This window comes from Rutidosis leptorrhynchoides, chromosome 10, assembly GCF_046630445.1.
Source record: "Rutidosis leptorrhynchoides isolate AG116_Rl617_1_P2 chromosome 10, CSIRO_AGI_Rlap_v1, whole genome shotgun sequence".
NCBI lineage: Eukaryota > Viridiplantae > Streptophyta > Magnoliopsida > Asterales > Asteraceae > Rutidosis > Rutidosis leptorrhynchoides.
In genome coordinates, this window is record NC_092342.1 from 243197878 (window position 1) to 243203877 (window position 6000).

Consider the following 6000-nt stretch of genomic DNA (forward strand, 5'->3'; position numbering starts at 1 on the left):
CGTATCTAAAGTAATCAAATGCGTACTTGATCCTTAGTGGATTACTTGAATTAATATGTTATATTAATTAGTGAACTTAATTCAGTTGACGAATTAAACTAGAAACGACACGATTAAAGTTAATCGCCTAGAAAACTTTTCAGTTAACGGAACTCAGAAAAACGATAGAATAATTATTGTTAATAATTATTGAACTTACGAAAGAAATTTAATTTATTATTTACTTAATGAATTAAACACAGTGATTTTGTTTCAACGACTAGTTAACGTTCCGGAGATTCGGTACGGTTAACGGCACTCGAAACGAACCACGCGCGAACGAGCTTTTACACAAAACGAGCCCGAGACCCGAGCCCGAGGCCACATGGTCGTGACCTCATACCTCATCATCCTTGGTCCCATGATTAGTCCATGCATGTTGACTATTAGTTTTTGGCCCATGTTTGTTGACTTTTGGTTTTTAAACACTAAATAACTAACTAGATAATTATCTAAACAATTATTACACCCTCATTCTATCCTACATCCACAAAAGTGAAGCTCATTCCTCCTCCCTCTCTTCTTCTTCACATCAAACACACACACACACACACACACACACACACAAATCAACCATCAAACTTGCTTGTTTGCTCTTACTCGTTTGATCAATCTTGCTCCGATCGTCGTTCTCTATGCGCTAGTATAAACAATTTTGTGATCAAAGGTATAATTAGCTAAACCCTAATCTTTAAAATCATATTTTGATTAAGGTTTCATAAATTAGGTTGTCTATTGCTCAAGTCTTGATGTTTGTTGATTGTTTAATACGTTAGATCACTCGTTTTGTTTATTTGTTGCGAAAACCGAATTGTATATTGCATGATCAGTGAATTTTGATTTTTCTAATGCATGATATTATGTGATAATTAGGTTCCTTGCGAAAAACTATTAATTTTAGGCTTTGGATTCGCTTGATTTCGTTTCTGAATGATCAAGTTATGGCCAATTGAAATTAACGTTGTGTTTTTGTTGTGTAATCAGAAATCTGGATTTGATAGACCATGAATTGGCTTGTGAAATTAATACCACTGGAAAGATAATTTAAAAATACACAATTAAACTAGGATATCATGTCATTTTCTTATGTATAACTTGAGATATGCATGATTTAGTGAAAAAGTGGATTTATACAGCACTTGCATGAAAACAGCCTTGTATGATGAAATATGTTAACTTCTGTGATTAAAGCTTTGCATATTTGAAATTTATACAAAAAGTACTTCACTTTTCATGTAGATATCATAGTCTAATTGTATCTAGATCTTCGGATAATCCCGTGCGAATGTGACTAGCTAAATTAGAATCGAAACTGCAACTTGCTCTCTGTTTTATACTCTGTGGTTTGTGTTTATTGAATTATCAAGTATGCTTATGTAAAATGAATCTTAAAATGATATATTACATATGGTTAGTTAATGTCAATCTCTGAAACCTTATGCATTGGGCACAATAGGGCCATACTTTGTGTAAATTCTGAGATGAGCTGAAAACTGAACATTCAACTTGCACGAATAAACTGTACAAATTGGCTAAACAAAAATTGCTCGATTTTTGATTATTAGTTTGACTTGTACTTGAATCATGGCCATTGTTCTTTTATCAATTGCATGTCCCTAGCTCCGGTTATAACCAAAACGAAATCAGTGCGCGGTCAGAAACTGACTTGGCAAACCATAAATGTACCCCTTCTGATTCCTGACTTTTAATTATCGTATGAGACCCTGGCCGGACTTTTTGGAATCAATTTTGAGTATAATTATGATCTGGAGTTTTCCATGTTTGCTTGTAATTTGTACTATGAGATAATATGCTAAGTTTGCTACATGTACATGAACTTTGTGCACAACGATAAACTGAAATTGTAAAATTGACTATTTATGATCTAAAACGTGTTTTTTGACTTAGGTTTGACATGTTGACCAACATTTGACATGAACCTACTGATGTTGACCTTATTTGACTACTTTGACCAAGTTTGACTTTTGGTTTGACTTTAGTTGACTTCGTTTGACTTGCATGATTTAGTTGACTGTATGTTGATTTTTACTTTGAAACGCGTCGATTCGAGCAATAAGATAACTTATACTATGAAACCACACTTGTTTAAGACATAATTATTGACCAACCTAAATACGTTTACTTAGGTTGCATTACTCGGCTATAATCCGTACAAGTTTTTGTCTGTCATCCGAGCTTTATTCAAAGGTGAGTCTACAGTCCCGCTTTTTACATGTTTTCAGGGATGAGAATACACGCTGTTATACTTACATTATCAAATGCTTTTTGTATTGACACGAGTACTATATCTGCATATTGAGTTTGTACACAAAGCCTCTAGCTTGAATACTTTAAATACCATCGGTGTAGGCACAATTTAGATGGACGGATCCGTTAGGTTGACAACCTCACCCTACAATATTAACTGTGGTGCATTTAATTTGAACATTAGATACACTCGTACAAGTGTATAACATTTTTATGAGGTAAAGGCGGGTATAGTGGATTCTATACTCGGGTCATTGCTAGTATTCAGGTGCTCATAGATTATGCAAACGTTTCGCAACTTGGAGTTGTACTTGTAAAATCTCGTGGTCAAGGAACATAAACTATTTTCTGATAACTGTTTTTTAGATACTATAAAATGTTATTTAAAACCGTGGTTTACGAACAAATGAGATAAAACTTGACATGGTATTGTCTACGAATATTTGAAACTTGACATGGTATTGTCTACAAATGATTGAAACTTGACATGGTAGTGTCAACAAACTTTTGAAATGGGACACGGAGTTGTCTACAAACTTTTAACATTGAACCTTGGTAGTATTCCACTAATAACCGTTTTCGAAATGTATTTCTTAAACATACTGTATTGTTTACCTAAAACCTGTAGATTCACTCAACATTGTTGTTGATCCATTTTGCGTGTTTTATTCTCAGGTATTAATTGCTTCCGCTGTAGAATATTGTTGTTACGTAGAAGTCAAGCCAAGCACTGGGACCAGAGTTAACATTCCGTTAAAGGGATTTTTTACGGGGTGTTAAAGATGGTATCTGAGCTTTGGCTATAGGGAACTAGGATGCATTAGTGTGTCTAACCGTAGGGCGCATTAGTGAAGTCTAGTCTATAGCCGTGTGTCTTGGATGACTTTTATACACCATACCTGCACTATTTGCTTCACAATACGACATGTAGGGCTACACATTACATCACGTACATATACACCCTATACCCATATGATATGGACTTGAACTAAACATTATACTACGAATCACATATGTACACGCGACACGAGATTTAACTAAATTAAGTTGATTACGCCATCTTGAACTTATGGAGTTATGTCGAATGGAAATGTGAGATAGCGGGTAATCTAATGACCGGGATTACATTACGGTAACTCATATAGAAGTTCCGACATCACAAAATAAGGAATTGGGAGCGAGTCAAGTAGATTACTTGGATAAATACCGTTTAGAACATAAACCGTTTAATTTCAAATATGAGTAGAAATTTACACCATACGATTTAATTGTTATTATAATCTATAAGGAGCGTGTAATCACGTCACAATTCGTCACTACCCAACACTGTCCATCGACCCTGATATCTACTTGGCACTACACTGCCTAGACATACTCATCATCTAATACCACTACTCCTTGCTATTTATCGTTGCTTACTACTACTCAACGCCGCCTCTCACTACTAGTCGCGACCGATCACTACTTCTCACTGCTTATCATTTTTGATCCACCGACATCTTACTGCAATTATTGCACCGATTACATATAGACTAATCATGTCGCTATCATACATATTATATTAGATTTTGTCTGATATATTTCTTGATTTCCTCCGTAAATTACGGGACCTTTGAATTATATATAGGTATTCTATGTAACTAGAATATCATCTTATATCCCACAATCATTCCATACCAATAATCATTTCCTAAATACCTGAACGTGTAAGATGAATTCTTCACAAAGTTCTAATTCCTCGAGATACGAGAGCGATTCCGATATGGAGATCGAATTAAGCTCCGACAACAGTGTAACCAAAATGAATCAACCAATTATGTGATGACCCGGGAATTTCCGACCAAATTTATACTTTAATCTTTATATGTTTCCAACACGATAAGCAAAATCTATAATGTTGAGTCTCAAAAATTATATTCATGTAATCAAATACCCTTTGACTATTCCCGACGATTCACGAACAATTGGGTGTATATATATATACATATATAAGTATGTATATAATATTTTAGAAATTAATAAAGTATACTTTAATCATTTGAATTAAAATACACAAATAATTTATAAAATAATTAAGTTATTATTGAAATAAATATATATATATGACTTCCATAATAATACATGTATATTGTAAAATGCATAAAATATATAAATATTAAATATGTAATACATTAGATAACTAGTAAATGTGATAAAAATTAATAATTATAATAGTAACATATTAAATGTAACTACAAGTTAGAAATAAAGGTTATAGTAATTTCAAGAGTAATATCAAAATTATTATCAATATAACATACAAATATGAAACTTGATATATATAAATTGTTACAGTATTATTATTAATAAAATTATCATCATTAATAACATAAATAATTATAATAATAGTATTATGATTATTATCATCAATTGTTATCATTCTTATTATTATTAAATATCATTATTATTAGTATCATTGTCATTATTAATAACATTAGTAAAAATTAGCATTATTGTTATATAGTTCATAATAATTATTATTATTACCCTTAGTAATAATATTATTACTAGCACAATTATATTTGTATTACTATTATTTATAATATTAAAGGGTATTATTATTTTAATTACATTTAGTAATGAGATTAATTATAATCTATAAATATAAATATTATTGTAAGAATAATTAAAAGTATAACTAAGTTATAATTTAAATGTTATTAGTTATTATTATTATTAGTATTATTTTGATATTATTAATTAATATCCTTATTATTATTAGATACTTATTATTTAACAGTATTCTAATGATTAAAAATTTATTACTGAAATTAAGTTAAAGCATATAGAATTAGATACAGATTGAAATTCGATTGCCATCTCCATCAAACTGTTTTCAATTTTTGTATCTGTCTTCAATTCAGTTACACATCTCATTCCATCGTACCAAATTGGAATCTGCTTTTGACTTAATATTTTTTTTTTCTTTTGTTTTCTTCCTGAGTAATTTTTTTGTTGGTATAGAAACCCATAAGAACCATCACCCTTGTTTCACTAGATAACCAAGAATCACCATCGGGTATCATCACACCACACCAACCACCTGCATTTTTTTTTCCGTTTCAAATGCAAACTAAACTATCACTGCTGCTATATTAATGTTATTGTTGCTGCGTATGCTCTACAATCGATCAAGACAACCACCATCGGCCAAACCATTTCAATTTACTCGGGTACTTTTCTGTTTTAATAATAATCAAACACCACCACTTCAACGCTACTGTCGTCGCTACAAACCTCAGGTTTTATGTAGCTGTTATGCTATTGAAATCATCCACCACAATCGCCATAGCCAAACCACCCTAACAACCCACCATAAACTCTCTCTTAATTCCCTTTGAACTCACGATAGCCAAACGACCCACGTATTTCTATTGTTCTCTTGTTTTCGGATTTGGGTTAATACTATTAGTAAACATAATACACACACACATATAAACTTTTTGCACGTGAAATACTACAACCACCCTCGAACACCCACAACCACGATATAAACCATCACAATCCCAATCTCTTTCCTCTCTCTCTCTCTTCGTGAACTATGATCAAACCACCACCATCGAAAACCCATAACCACATTCTTGATTTCTTCTTGTGAACCCGGTCACCAACTCATTTTTTTTTCTTTTCTTTCTTCACCTTTTTAGTAACAAC